Source organism: Coregonus clupeaformis, chromosome 16 (genome assembly GCF_020615455.1).
Source record: "Coregonus clupeaformis isolate EN_2021a chromosome 16, ASM2061545v1, whole genome shotgun sequence".
Taxonomy (NCBI): domain Eukaryota; kingdom Metazoa; phylum Chordata; class Actinopteri; order Salmoniformes; family Salmonidae; genus Coregonus; species Coregonus clupeaformis.
Genome location: NC_059207.1, coordinates 6,728,849 through 6,745,371, shown reverse-complemented (window position 1 = coordinate 6,745,371; position 16,523 = coordinate 6,728,849). Strand labels below are relative to the sequence as shown.

Here is a 16,523-nt window from a genome sequence, read left to right as displayed (position 1 = left end):
TGTCACCGATGTATTTCATGTATTTTTGCCCTTATAAACAGGCCCATTCTGACACATTCTTGCCTGCATCTTTTATACGTCCCGTGCTGGAATGCCGACAGGCTGGGCACGAGTGGTAGTAGTGGTGTGTAGATGTGGGTGGGGTCTATTTTTAATAAATCCATTGAGAATATACACCATCAAAAGGAAATCCATTATTAATTAGTTTAGGCAGGTCCTAAGAAACATTATAAGACTAAATAAAATGTATTTTCAAAAGAATAGAATAGCATTTTTTGAGTTTAATTAGGTCTATGTTATGGGTCTGTGCAGCCATGGCTGCGCCATCCAAATGAAATCAGTAGTTCATTGTTTTTTTGTATTTTTACACTTTTTCGGAGGAAACACCGCTCAACTGACGACCCGGTCACCCGGCCCACTACAAGGAGCTCGCAGAGCGAGATGAGCCAGCCAAAGCCCCCCTGGCCAAACCCCTACCCGGACAACACTGGGCCAATTGAGTGCCGGCCATGGGACTCCCCGATCACAGCCGAGTTTAGATACAGCCCGGGATCGAACTCCGGGTCGTGGCTGAAGCCTCTAGCGCTGTGATGAGTGCCTTAGACCGCCGCGCCACTCGGGAGGCCATTATTAATGTTCATTAAACAGACAAGACACACCCACCCGATCACAGCCAAACACATACTTAGAGTAAGAATGGAATATAAAGAATAAAAGTCCTTTTTGAGTATTGATTCTGAGTCTTTACCTGACAAAGTAATGTTAAGATATACCGTAATCCCGTAGAGGTTTTGTTCCCAACCCACTATGGTGTTTCAGGTGCTAAGCTTATGGTCATGTTGGCAGCAGGGTGTAGGAGGGATATTCCCAGTGGCTTGACTTGGGCAGTTCACTGGAGCTAATACCAGCACCTCAAATGTTCTACTGCTTGAGCTCCTGCCCCTCTTATATAATATTAGCGCAAAAGTATTGTGGAGCTCCTGCAGCTAAACAGCTAAACAGTACCTATTTCAGTCCAAGTCGAGCACAGGCGATTCCTAGTTGTGAGAAGTGTGCAGGAGGGCAGCTGCTGAGAAGTACTTGGGTGTAAAGATTTTTACAGCAGAAGAGTTACAAGATGTTTTCATGACAGTGTCCCATCCTCCCAGGCTGCTGGCGGAGTAGGATCGGATAGGGGCCAAAGTAGTGGAATAGTGGTGAAGGTTTAATGGGTGCAGGGTTAGTTGGCAGGGCAAATTTTTTTTTCAAAGTGTAATGAATTCATACTAGAGAAATAAATAGTAGGCTGATACACTGCCATTACAGTAGGTGGCGGCATGCACCTATAACATAATACCGAAGCAGAAGAAGAACCTCAATCTCCACTATTTTTTCCTGCCTGGTTTTACCTGTGGGATGCTCAAACTGAACTCAAGCGGCACATACACTGCTCTCGTCATCGCCTCGCCGCCATATTGGATAAACTACCAGTGGACGATGAGTGGAAAAAAATAAAATATTGTTTCTATTTCGCTACATTGGTTGTAGTATAGTTGTTAATACCAGTGCTAAAACACTCGTCCGTAGCTGTATGTGTCGTACAAATTAAAGTGGTTTAAAAAATATCGGCCAGTGAGGAGTCCGAGGCGAGGGGTTTCGTCTTTTCACGTTGTTAGGACTTGTAAATATGACTTCCCTGACACAGCGGAGCTCCGGCCTAGTGCAGAGGCGGACCGAGGCCTCTCGTAGCTCTGGCGCCGACAAGGACGGAGGGTCCGGGGATGAGGACTTCGAGCCCCCGCCGCGGAGAAGAGCAGGAGGAGGAGGACACGGAGACTCCAAAAGAAACTCGACTCACTTTGATGGAAGAGTGTTACTGTTGGGATTGAAGGACCGCGAGGTATAACTTAATTACATTTTATTATATTGCTGCTAAAACCATATTATTATAGTATTTAGCTGGTTAGGTAACGTAAGTTAACGTTACTCAAAGATCTCAAACAAAATTCACCTAACGGGCGCTAACCGTTAGTAGCTAACGTTAGCTACCGTAACTAGCTACATTTGTCAACATCGAATGAATGCTAACGTTAGCTAGCTACATACAGAGGTAGTTACCTGAGGGGTATCCTGACAAGGAAACTAGATCTACTCAGGGTTTTCTAAAGTTATCCAGCTTCACATTCCAGCTCAGGCTTCAAACTGACATATATTTTTTAATCATCACTGGTTAGAGCACAACCTGCAGAAGACATCTAGCTACATTTTGATTCAAGTGTCGCCAACGCGCGGCAAGTGTAACCCAACACTTTCTTTGATAATGTCCTCCATCGATGTCACACTGAAATCAATAGGACAGGGGGCAAACGTTTGGGGTGTAGCGTTTTTAAACTAACTCTATTCAAGGCTACACGGAAACTTGAAATAACCTATACATGGTTGGTTAATGAGAATTGACAGTAGGCTTATATCTATATTTTTGGGATGTTGGTTTCGGAGGCTGCCATCGGAAAAGGTAACAATCCACTTTTTTCTGTTAATTAACTGAAACTTATCACAACACAACATATATGTTATCAACAGTGACTACGGTTGGCTGCTATTTAAGTGATGGTTTGATTATCAAATCCATGTATTGGTGTGTGTCGGATGACTTTATAGAGAGAATATTCAGTGCCACTTCATTAACTCTACATTCCAAGTGGTTCTAAGTGTGTGACAAAATCAACGGTACAAAACCAAAGATATGTATCTGTTTTTAAGCAATCTCATGTCATTGTGATGAGTATAAACGTTTATACTAACATCACCAATCTGAGGTCAAAAGGATGTGTAATTCCACTACATTTTATGGGGTGAAAATGCAAGCTTGTGTAGTACTGCTTTCACATTTTTCACGTTTATATGACCCCCTTATAAACAGGCCCATTTTTACCCCATTCTTGCTGCATGCTGGGGATGAGTGTTAGATGTGGGGTGGGGTCTATTTGAATAAATCCATTGAGAATATATGCCATCAAAAACAAATCAATGATTAATTAGTTTAGGCAGGTCCTAAGCAACATTGACTAATGTATTTTTAAAATAATAGAATAGCATATTTTGAGTTTAATTAGGTCTATGTTATGGGTCGTGCAGCCATGGCTGACCATCCAAATGAAATCAATATGTTGTTATTTTGTTAATGAAACAGACAAGACACCTACCCGATCAGTCAACACACTAGGGCTGTCCCTGACATAAATAAGTTGTCTGTTCTTTCACATTCTACACAATGTTTTAAATCAAATTAACTATATGCATTGAGCTTGTCTGATGCTTTAAGCTCACTGTGTGATGAAATAAGACACAAATGACTTGAGGGAACCAGAGATCAAGATAACCAGAATAAAATAAACTTAACCTGACCCAACCATCCTCCTCCCGCTCCTACTGGCTTTCGCAGATTCTGCCGTTACTCTCCTGAACTTGTCGGTAATAGGGTACACGAGGAGTCGTCAGGTGGAATACCAGTCTGCGTGCCAGTCTGAATACCAGTCTGCGTGCCAGTTATGGTTTTCATATACACATCTTTGTGGAACGGTTTCATTTCATTTATACTAACGTCTTCGTATCTCAAAATGAGAGATGGCGCCGGAGGAGATGGCTGCCGTTTTATGGGCTCTTAACCAACCGTGCTATTTTTTTATCTCGCATTGTTTGTAACTTACTTTGTTCACAATGTTACTGCTACCGTCTCTTATGACCGAAAAGAGCTTCTGGACATCAGAACAGCGATGACTCACCTTGAACTGGACAAATAATCTTGCTTTAATGAGTCGGAAGAGAGGAATTTGCTCCAGACACCCGACAGGGACCTCATCCCCGTCATTCGCAGTAGAAAGAAAATAAGATATCGCGGAAGGAGATCGAGGTGTCTGGTAAGGCGCCGGCGACGAGTGACTAATCTGCCTATGCCATCGATACTATTGGCCAACGTACAATCGCTTGATAATAAAGTGGACGAACTAGAAGCATGTATATCCTACCAACGGGACATTAACTGTAATATCTTATGTTTCACCAGTCGGGCTGAACGATGACATGAATAACATCAGGCGGGTTATACACTGTATCGGCAGGATAGAACAGCAGCCTCTGGTAAAACAAGGGGTGGCGGTCTATGTATATTTGGAAACAACAGCTGGTGCACGATATCTAAGAAGTCTCGAGGTTTTGCTCGCCTGAAGTAGAGTATCTCATGATAAGCTGTAGACCACACTATCTACCAAGAGTTTATCTATATTCTTCGTAGCTGTCTATTTCCCACCACAAACCGATGCTGGCACTAAGACTGCACTCAATGAGCTGTATACTTGCCATAAGTAAACAGGAAAACGCTCATCCAGAGGCAGCGCTCCTAGTGGCCGGGGACTTTAATGCAGGAAACTTAAATCAGTTTTACCTCATTTCTACCAGCATGTTAAATGTGCAACCAGAGGAAAAAAACCTCTAGACCACCTTTACTCCACACACAGAGACGCGTACAAAGCTCTCCCTCGCCCTCCATTTGGAAAATCTGACCGTAACTCTATCCTCCTGATTCCTGCTTACAAGCAAAAACTAAAGCAGGAAGCACCAGTGACTCGTCAATAAAAAAGTGAAAATAGGCCTATTTTTAACACAGAAAATGCTTTATAAATTAAATGATCAATGAGACATTGTTGCATACAAGGATATTATACTATGTAGGGGTAAGGATATAAGATAAAACAGAGTAGAGGCAGCTTGTATGTGAGTGGGTGTGTAGAGCCAGTATAAAGGTATGTGTGAGCAACTGATGGAGTGAGTGTTTGTGTGGGGGAATTATCAACGCTTCCAGTCACAATTTTGCATTAACCTCATATAAGACTTCTGTGATTTTGATCAAATGAAGCTTTTGGTTTGTTCTAAGGTAACTTCTTTAATATGCTGAAACTGTACTTTTGTATTTGTATAAGAACTGTAAACGCATCGTAAGTAATGTGTACATTTAACTGATGCGCACAGATTTCTGACCGAGAAAATAGAACCCTTTAATTGTCTGCACATGCTTCGGGAATTTGTTGCATTATTCAAGTGTGTAACATGGTTTGGTTGCTTTATTCGAGAGTGTATCTAATATGTTTTAGTGGAAAAGTTGCTTGCGTTGTTGAATAGTAAGTTTGCATGCTTACTGGCTAGCTCATCTGTGGCTACAGCGATACTGATATTTACAGTACATTTGGAGCTGCAGTGCAGGAATGTCACGTCGCCAGCCAAAACGAAAGGTAAAGCAAGGAGGTCATGTAAATTGAATGTAAGTTTTGGCGCATGTTTCTATTGGCGCTGCCTCTACCTTAAATGTTTGTCAATGAAAATAGCCTTTAAATGCTACGATCAGGAGAGGAGAAGGGGGAGGGGGAGGGGGGTACTCAAAGAACAGTAAGACAGAATCTGTCTTACCTGTGTGGTTGCACACACACACACACACACACACACACACACACACAGTGTCTTCTCTGTGTTCTAGAACAACAATCTCGTCAGGCCTGTGTGGCTGTTTGCTTACACTCACACACACACTCACCCCTGTCCTCCTCCTCCTCCTCCTCCTCATCCCCCTCTCCTCATCCTCCTCAGGGCTATACGACCTTCTGGAACGACTGCATCCAAATCAGCTGCGTGGCTGCATGCTGATAGAGCTGGCCATCAGAGGACGCCTTTACACTTGGAGGCCTGTGGCATGAGGAGGAAAAGCCTGCTCGCCAGGAAGGTAGGGAATCCTGACCAAACTGACCAACTCTCGAAAGTGTGTGTTGCCAGTGTTAAGTGACTTTTCATGGATATTCAAGATCATTTACTGATTTTTAATTGCTGGAATAATTGCTCTAATTTATTTAATTAATTTGGTTTCCTATTCAAATAAATCTAATAATATAATAATAATAATAATAATAATAATAATATGCCATTTAGCAGGCGCTTTAATCCAAAGCGACTTACAGTCATCTTGTGCATACATTTTTTTGTGATGGGTGGTCCGGGGTTCTCCGAACCCACTACCTTGGCGTTACAAGCGCGCGTGCTCACTAGTGAGCTACAGAGGACCAAATCAGGGACCAAATCTAAGAGGGGAACCATTTAAGGGTTTTGATATAGAGACCCCTTGAATTAACTATCAGTAGTTATCATTAACCGTTTTGTATACCATTTAATACTATATCAACAATAGTCCTAATCAACAGTTCATTTACTATGTTGTCATTCTGAATGGCTTTTCGAGCTCTCAGAGTAATCCAATCGCTCATTAAGGACTTCCCCAATGCAACAACGGATTTACTTCAAAAGTTTTATTACTGGACTTAACATAGATTGAAAATGAGAAGGTGCAGTTGTCTTAATAGACCCAAGGTACAAATGAAAAACGCAGTGCAATCATTGACGTGGGGAACTCTACAGATCAATTGAATAGGCTTATGTAGCCTACTCACAGGCAACACTTTGAGAATTGGAAATTCTTATTTGTGAGAACAGGAGAAGTGTTGAGAGACTACATCAGTAAAACTTCACAGCCGGAAACGAAATGTTCCCTGATCATGGGGTAAACTGGCCCACGGTTACAGGTTAACACCCGCCGTGGACAGAGCCAGGACATTATTGGTTATTGATATGTCATTACGACTCAACAGTCTTACAGTGATCAGCCATTGCCACCACTTTTACACAGACACAGGGTCACCCAAAGGGAAATCAAATGCAATGATGTACGTGATTTACGTATGTATTTTTAGCTGATTCAGTTGGGTTTCCATTATGACTGAGATGAAACATGGAAAAGGTCAGTGGTCCCGGCAGCTGAACTTGCAGCGAAGAAGCTTCTCCCCTCCGTCGGAGCTCACGACAGAGCCCGATCGTTTTCTCAAAAGTGACGATGTCGGTTGTTGCGAGACGGAGGCCCGTTCTCTTTCTTTCTCGGACTCAGTCCTCCATTCTATCCAGTCCAAAGAGATGACGTTTTTAAGGCACTAGGGTGCAGTGGAATGTTTCGGGGTCCCCTTAGGGAAAGATAAAACTCAGCGGTCGTGGGAGCAGAGGGTTTCTCGGCAAAGTTCCTCTCAGGTGATTCATCTGTATGAGCTGGATAAGGCTTCCTCGATCGGAGTTTTGGGTTTCCAAGGAGATGGGATCATTTTTGTCCCACGGACGTGGCCTCGTCTTAAGGAACTTGATTATAATTTCGGGTAAGTAAAGGCCTCTAATTTATAGGGAGACCGGCCAGAAGGCGGGCTCTAATGGCGGACAGTGTCATTGGGACCGCCACGCCATTGTAAGGGATTCTGCATGGCGATGTTCATCATGATAAAACCTAAGAGACTAACAGGTGTTCACAGTTTCACTTCATTCCCGATGATGAAAACGAGCCTGTAGGGGTTCAAACAACGACCGTGGTTCCTTTACACTCTCTGTATGTTACAGCAAAATATACAGTAAATTCTTCTTTTAATGACAGGAAAATCAGAAGAAATATATTCAAGTTCAAATCAACATGTCATGAGTCCCTCCGTTTTTTACGGAGAAGAAAGTTGTTTTAAATGTCCTTTGCGCTCTTGGCGCCATTTTCTCTTTGTTACAAAAGATAACAATTCCTGACTTTCCTCTTGGGATATACATGCAGATCACCAGGCGGTCTGCTGACTTGCAGAAGGGTCTGGTTTCGGGTCTCCTGAGCTGCTCAGCTCAGTTCAGAGCCGGAAATGAAGAGACAGGTTCGAACCACTAAACAACTATTGATTTAGAACCACGGAGAGTTACCTCAAGTTGCAAAAGAAAACAGGAGCTGCCTCCACTATTCCAGCACCATTTCAACGTGACAACTAAAAGATACCAAAAACGATTTAGTCCAATGAACATAAAGCTAAATATGATGTGACTGTCCATGGTTCTGATTTCTGTTTAGTAGAAAACATGTTGACTCACCCTACTTGTAGAAGAGTGACGCCAATGCCAACCTCTCTCTTTCATGTTTCTGTTAATGATGCGAACGCTCTCAAAGCTGATTTTGATAGAGAGAAGGCAAATCCAAGCTCGTTTCCCTTGACACTTTAATTTTTTTCCGCTTGGACCATTCACAGTTGAGCGCGCTCAGTTTAGCCTTCAAAGCTGATTTGGCTAATTTTTATATACTTTGTTTGTGAAGGAGACCAGATGGTCGCTGGTTTCCACTTGCCTTCAAATGCTGCGACGTGCATCAATGTCATACTGGTTTGGACCAGACAGCATCAGATAGATGGCCCTACACCTAGAGAGACAAAGGGTTGCTGTGCTCGGATGCTTTCTCCTGTGAATACATTCAGCCTCTTAAATTGAAGGAAAATTATGGAACACAGAGAGACAAATTAGTATTTATTTTTTTGTGCATTTTTGGGAGAAGCCTGGCTTCCTTGGCATCCCATGAATACATGCCACTGATGACAGACTTGGAGCAGCACAGGGTTTGGTTGGTGAATATAGAGCATCCCATACCTTGCCACAAGGGGAAACTATTGAGGCGAGACTACCTATTTCTCCACATAGCAGGATTACTATTGTATGTCACTTCCAGAGGACGGACTGCCGGTCAATACAACCTGACACTTAAGTGCATACGCTAAACTGCGATCAATCAGCGCGTGTCAGCCAATGGCCTAGGGTCTAGTTTGAATTCCATCTGCCACTTCTGCCAACCGCAGTTCTTCGCTAGGGACTGAGGTTAGAAGGCATCTTCCTCACTGAATGGCAATATAGTTTTATGGCAAGTTAGGGAAGCAGACGAGCCGCTTCTGGAGGGTTGCATGCAAAATACATTAAGACATTTACATTTTAGTCATTTAGCAGACGCTCTTATCCAGAGCGACTTACAGTTAGTGAATCAATGGACAAAGTATTCTTCTGCTTATTCTGACTGTTGTATTTAGCCTGTTCTGACTGTTGTATTTAGCCTAGAAGTTGTGTTCTGACTGTAGTTGTCTCATCTCCAAGGTGATCTGTATTGAATGGCAGTATTGTTTTTGTTCCGAGTGTGTTCTATATACAGTTGGCTAAAGCTGTTGCGGGTTCTGACTGTGCGGTTGTATTGTGTCTCCCAGGTGATCTGTAAGTCAGATGCTCCGACGGGAGACGTGCTATTGGACGAGGCTCTGAAACACGTAAAGGACACCCAGCCCCCAGAGACGGTGCAGAGCTGGATTGAGCTGCTCAGCGGTGAGTGTGTTAGAGCCACACTTTAACAGACAGAGTGGTCTCAGCCAGGCTAACCACCAAACAGACAGGTTAGCTACTAACAGAGTGAGTCTCCAGCCAGGCTAACCACCAAACAGACAGGTTAGCTACTAACAGAGTGGTCTCAGCCAGGCTAACCACCGAACAGACAGGTTAGCTACTAACAGAGTGGTCTCATGCCAGGCTAACCACCAAACAGACAGGTTAGCTACTAACAGAGTGGTCTCAGCCAGGATAACCACCAAACAGACAGGTTAGCTACTAACAGAGTGGTCTCAGCCAGGCTAACCACCAAACAGACAGGTTAGCTACCAACAGAGTGGTCTCAGCCAGGCTAACCACCAAACAGACAGGTTAGCTACTAACAGAGTGGTCTCAGCCAGGCTAACCACCAAACAGACAGGTTTACCACTGACAGAGTGGTCTCACCACTAGGTAGCAGTGTGGTGTGTTTTGAGTTTTGATTCTAACTGTGTGATTGTATTGGTAGTAGTTGTAGTAGTTGTATTGATACATTTGTGTTTAGTTATTACAGTTATATTATAGAAAAACCAAAGCCTGTAACACCATCCTCCTTAAGACAATAAACAAGTTTGCTCACGACCAACAGAACTTCCATTTCACAACATGATCAACTTAAATGTGTTGCCTTCTGCGATATAAACATGGTGTCTACTGGCTGTCCAATACTGAAATACAAGACCAAACAGCCATAGATATAGATATATATACACACACAGTTGAAGTCAGAAGTTTAGATTCACTTAGGTTGGAGTCATTAAAACTTGTTTTTCAACCACTCCACACATTTCTTGTTAACAAACTATAATTTTGGCAAGTCGGTTAGGACATCTACTTGCTGCATGACACAAGTAATTTTTTTCCAACAATTGTTTACAGACAGATTATTTCACTTATAATACACTGTATCACAATTCCAGTGGGTCAAAAGTTTACATACACTAAGTTGACTATGCCTTTTAAAAAGCTAGAAAATTCCAGAAAATGATATCATGGCTTTAGAAGCTTCAGAGGAAAAATTGTAGACCTCCACAAGTCTGGTTCATCCTTGGGAGCAATTTCCAAACGCCTGAAGGTACCACGTTCATCTGTACAAACAATAGTACGCAAGTATAAACTCCATGGGACCACGTAGCCGTCATTACCACTCAGGAAGGAGACGTGTTCTGTCTCCTAGAGATGAACGTACTTTGGTCGCAGAAAAGTGCAAATCAATCCCAGAACAACAGCAAAGGACCTTGTGAAGATGCTGGAGGAAACAGGTATAACAGTATCTATATCCACAGTAAAACGAGTCCTATATCGACAGAATAGGCCGCTCAGCAAGGAAGAAGCCACTGCTCCAAAACCGCCATAAAAAAGCCAGACTACGGTTTGCAACTGCACATGGGGACAAAGATGGTACTTTTTGGAGAAATGTCCTCTGGTCTGATGAAACAAAAATAGAACTGTTTGGCCATAATGACCATCGTTATGTTTGGAGGAAAAAAGGGGGTTGCTTGCAGTTTCAAGAACACCATCCCAACCGTGAAGCACGGGATTGGCAGCATCATGCTGTTGGGGTGCTTTGCTGCAGGAGGGACTGGTGCACTTAACAAAATAGATGGCATATGAGGAAGGAAAATTATGTGGCTCTATTGAAGCAACATCTCAAGACATCAGTCAGAAGTTAAAGCTTGGTCTCAAATGGGTCTTCCAAATGGACAATGACCCCAAGCATACTTCCATAGTTGTGGCAAAATGGTTGACCCAAGTTAAACTATTTAAAGGCAATGCTACCAAATACTAATTGAGCGTATGTAAACTTCTGACCCACTGGGAATGTGATGAAAGAAATAAAAGCTTAAATAAATCATTCTCTCTACTATTATTCTGAAATTTCACATTCTTAAAATAAAGTGGTGATCCTAACTGACCTAAGACAGGGAATCTTTACTAGGATTAAATGTCAGGAATTGTGAAAAACTGAGTTTAAATGTATTTGGCTAAGGTGTATGTAAACTTCTGACTTCTTCTACTGTGTCTTTATCTCTGCAGAACACGAGTTGGTATTAGCTAGCTCAACTTGTGTTAGGGATGTGCGCGGTTATTGAAATATCCGAATGGACGTTAAGTATTAGAATAAAATAAAATAAAAGTCCCAAACGTCATGCAGCCTAAAAGGTGACCTCCTCTCCTTCTAATCAGGGCTAATTCAGACCTGGGCCTTGTCTTGTCTTAAGGGGTATTCTGATCCTGCAGAAGAGACAGCCTAAAGGTGACCTCCTCCTTCTAATCAGGGGCTAATTCAGACCTGGGCCTTGTCTTGTCTTAAGGGTATTCTGATCCTGATTAGTTTAAAATCTGTTTGTGCTGCGAATGACCATACAGTGAGGGGAAAAAAGTATTTGATCCCCTGCTGATTTTGTACGTTTGCCCACTGACAAAGAAATGATCAGTCTATAATTTTAATGGTAGGTGTATTTGAACGTTGAGAGACAGAATAACAACAACAAAAATCCAGAAAAACGCATGTCAAAAATGTTATCAATGGATTTGCATTTTAATGAGGGGAAATAAGTATTTGACCCTTTGCAAAACATGACTTAGTACTTGGTGGCAAAACCTCTTGTTGGCAATCACAGAGGTCAGACGTTTCTTGTAGTTGGCCACCAGGTTTGCACACATCTCAGGAGGGATTTTGTCCCACAAACAAACAGAATAACTTTCTTCTGAGACTCTTCAGTCTATTCTGTTCTGAGAAATGAAGGCTATTCTATGCGAGAAATTGCAATAAATTGAAGATCTCGTTCAACGCTGTGTACTACTCCCTTCACAGAACAGCGCAAACTGTCTCTAACCAGAATAGAAAGAGGAGTGGGAGGCCCCGGTGCACAACTGAGCAAGAGGACAAATACATTAGTGCAGGGTTCTTCAATTCCGGTCCTGGAGGGCCGAAACACTCTTTTTTTTCATCCTCTCCTTCTAATCAGGGGCTAATTCAGACCTGGGATACCAGGTGAGTGCAATTAACTAGCAGGTAGAAATAAAAAACAGAAGTGTTTCGGCCCTCCAGACTGGAATTGAAGAACCCTGCATTAGTGTCTATTTTGAGAAAACAGGCACCTCACAGGTCCTCAACTGGCAGCTTCATTAAATAGTACCCGCAAAACACCAGTCTCAACGTCAACAGTGAAGAGGCGACTCCGCGGGATGCTGACCTTCTAGGCAGAGTAGCAAAGAAAAAACCATATCTCAGACTGGCCAATAAAAAGAAAAGATTAAGATGGGCAAAAGAACACTGACAGAGGAGGAAGATTGGAAAAAAGTTTTATGGACGAATCGAAGTTTGAGGTGTTCGGTTCACAAAGAAGAACATTTGTGAGACGCAGACCAAATGAAAAGATGCTGCAGGAGTGCTTGATGCCATCTGTCAAGCATGGTGGAGGCAATGTGATGGTCTGGGGGTGCTTTGGTGGTAAAGTGGGAGATTTTGTACAGGGTAAAAGGGATCTTGAAGATGGAAGGCTATCACTCCATTTTGAAATACCATGCCATAATACCCTGTGGACGGCGCTTGATTGAGCCAATTTCCTCCCTACAACAGGACAATGACCAAAAGCACAGCTCCAAACTATGCAAGAACTATTTAGGGAATAAGCAGTCAGCTGGTATTCTGTCTATAATGGAGTGGCCAGCACAGTCACCGGATCTCAACCCTATTGAGCTGTTGTGGGAGCAGCTTGACCGTATGGTACGTAAGAAGTGCCCATCAAGCCAATCCAACTTGTGGGAGATGCTTCAGGAAGCTTGGGGTGAAATCTCTTCAGATTACCTCAACAAATTGACAACTAGAATGCCAAAGTTCTGCAAAGCTGGAATTGCTGCAAATGGAGGATTCTTTGACGAAAGCAAAGTTTGAAGGACACAATTATTATTTCCATTAAAAATCATTATATCTAACCTTATCAATTACTACATTTCCTATGCATTTTGCTATATTTCCCATTCACACTCATTTAATGTATGTTTTCATGGAATACAAGGACATTTCTAAGTGACCCCAAACTTTTGAACTTAGTGTGTGTGTGTTGTGTGTATATATATATATATATATATATATACATACATACATACATACATACATACATACATACATACATACATACATACATACATACAGTGGGGGAAAAAAGTATTTAGTCAGCCACCAATTGTGCAAGTTCTCCCACTTAAAAAGATGAGAGAGGCCTGTAATTTTCATCATAGGTAAACGTCAACTATGACAGACAAATGAGAAAAAAAATCCAGAAAATCACATTGTAGGATTTTAATGAATTTATTTGCAAATTATGGTGGAAAATAAGTATTTGGTCAATAACAAAAGTTTCTCAATACTTTGTTATATAGCCTTTGTTGGCAATGACACAGGTCAAACGTTTTCTGTAAGTCTTCACAAGGTTTTCACACACTGTTGCTGGTATTTTGGCCCATTCCTCCATGCAGAGCAGTGATGTTTTGGGGCTGTCGCTGGGCAACACAGACTTTCAACTCCCTCCAAAGATTTTCTATGGGGTTGAGATCTGGAGACTGGCTAGGCCACTCCAGGACCTTGAAATGCTTCTTACGAAGCCACTCCTTCGTTGCCCGGGCGGTGTGTTTGGGATCATTGTCATGCTGAAAGACCCAGCCACGTTTCATCTTCAATGCCCTTGCTGATGGAAGGAGGTTTTCACTCAAAATCTCGCGATACACTGGCCCCATTCATTCTTTTCCTTTACACGGATCAGTCGTCCCTGGTCCCTTTGCAGAAAAACAGCCCCAAAGCATGATGTTTCCACCCCCATGCTTCACAGTAGGTATGGTGTTCTTTGGATGCAACTCAGCATTATTTGTCCTCCAAACACAACGAGAGTTGAGCTTTACCAAAAAGTTATATTTTGGTTTCATCTGACCATATGACATTCTCCCAATCCTCTTCTGGATCATCCAAATGCACTCTAGCAAACTTCAGACGGGCCTGGACATGTACTGGCTTATGCAGGGGGGACACGTCTGGCACTGCAGGATTTGAGTCTCTGGCGGCGTAGTGTGTTACTGCATGGTAGGCTTTGTTACTTTGGTCCCAGCTCTCTGCAGGTCATTACTAGGTCCCCCGTGTGGTTCTGGGATTTTTGCTCACCGTTCTTGTGATCATTTTGACCCCACGGGGTGAGATCTTGCGTGGAGCCCCAGATCGAGGGAGATTATCAGTGGTTTTGTATATCTTCCATTTCCTAATAATTGCTCCACAGTTGATTTCTTCAAACCAAGCTGCTTACCTATTGCAGATTCAGTCTTCCCAGCCTGGTGCAGGTCTACAATTTCGTTTCTGGTGTCTTTTGACAGCTCTTTGGTCTTGGCCATAGTGGAGTTTGGAGTGTGACTGTTTGAGGTTGTGGACAGGTGTCTTTTATACTGATAACAAGTTCAAACAGGTGCCATTAATACAGGTAACGAGTGGAGAACAGACGAGCCTCTTAAAGAAGAAGTTACAGGTCTGTGAGAGCCAGAAATCTTGCTTGTTTGTAGGTGACCAAATACTTATTTTCCACCATAATTTGCAAATAAATTCATTAAATGTCCTACAATGTGATTTTCGTTAGTGGGAAGGTTGGCTGTTATCGAATTGCGGACATATGTCACATTCAACCACGATGCTTTGAACTCTGTAGCGCGCTTAACACCTCTCTCTCTCCCCTTCCCCCCCTGCAGGCGAGACGTGGAACCCTCTGAAACTGCACTACCAGCTAAGGAACGTGAGGGAGCGCCTGGCCAAGAACCTGGTGGAAAAGGGCGTGCTGACCACGGAGAAACAGAACTTCCTCCTCTTCGACATGACCACGCACCCTCTCACCAACAACAACATCAAACAACGCCTCATCAAGAGGGTTCAGGAGGCCGTGTTGGAGAAATGGGTCAACGATCCGCACCGCATGGACAAACGGATGCTGGCCCTCATCTTCCTGGCCCACTCGTCTGATGTCCTGGAGAATGCCTTCGCCCCCCTGCTGGACGACCAGTATGACCTGGCCATGAAGAGAGTACGGCAGCTACTGGACCTGGAGCCAGAGGGGGAGAGCATGAAGACCAACGCCAATGAGTTGCTGTGGGCGGTGGTGGCTGCCTTCACCAAGTGACCTGACCTACCACCTTCAGACACCAGAGGGTGCTGTTGGGAGAGGACAGGACAGTTTGGGGAGGGACAAAGAGGAGAGGGCTGGTCTGTCTGGCTCCTCAAGGTAGTGACTTAACTGACTTGAGGTCACCTCCCTCTGCCTTCTGAACAGAATGGCCTGCCCCAGACCTGTCCCACAGCTTTCTGAACAGTATGGCCTGCTCCAGACCTGTCCCACAGCTTTCTGAACAGTATGGCCTGCCCCAGACCTGTCCCACAGCTTTCTGAACAGTATGGCCTGCTCCAGACCTGTCCCACAGCTTTCTGAACAGTATGGCCTGCCCCAGACCTGTCCCACAGCTTTCTGAACAGTATGGCCTGCTCCAGACCTGTCCCACCGCTTTCTGAACAGTATGGCCTGCCCCAGACCTGTCCCACAGCTTTCTGAACAGTATGGCCTGCTCCAGACCTGTCCCACAGCTTTCTGAACAGAATGGACTGGTCCAGACCTGTCCCACAGCTTTCTGAACAGTATGGCCTGCTCCAGACCTGTCCCACAGCTTTCTGAACAGAATGGACTGCTCCAGACCTGTCCCACAGCTTTCTGAACAGAATGGACTGGTCCAGACCTGTCCCACAGCTTTCTGAACAGAATGGACTGCTCCAGACCTGTCCCACAGCTTTCTGAACAGAATGGCCTGCCCCAGACCTGTCCCACAGCTTTCTGAACAGAATGGACTGCTCCAGACCTGTCCCACAGCTTTCTGAACAGAATGGACTGGTCCAGACCTGTCCCACAGCTTTCTGAACAGAATGGACTGCTCCAGACCTGTCCCACAGCTTTCTGAACAGAATGGCCTGCCCCAGACCTGTCCCACAGCTTTCTGAACAGAATGGACTGCTCCAGACCTGTCCCACAGCTTTCTGAACAGAATGGACTGCTCCAGACCTGTCCCACAGCTTTCTGGACATAATGGTCTGTTCCAGACCTGTCCCACAGCTTTCTGAAAAGAATGGACTGCTCCAGACATGTCCCAAAAAACCTGTACCCCTCCTTCATCCTCCTTTCCCCTTCACCATGCTCTTCCTCTCTGATGTCATAAAATCGCTCACTTTGACAAACAATAAA

At 43.8% G+C, this 16,523-nt stretch overlaps 1 pseudogene; it reads left to right on the top strand.

Annotated features, from left to right (window-relative positions):
* The first annotated feature begins 1,760 nt into the window (after positions 1-1,760).
* Positions 1,761-16,151, top strand: LOC123492754 (annotated as a pseudogene).
* Positions 16,152-16,523: the final 372 nt, after the last annotated feature.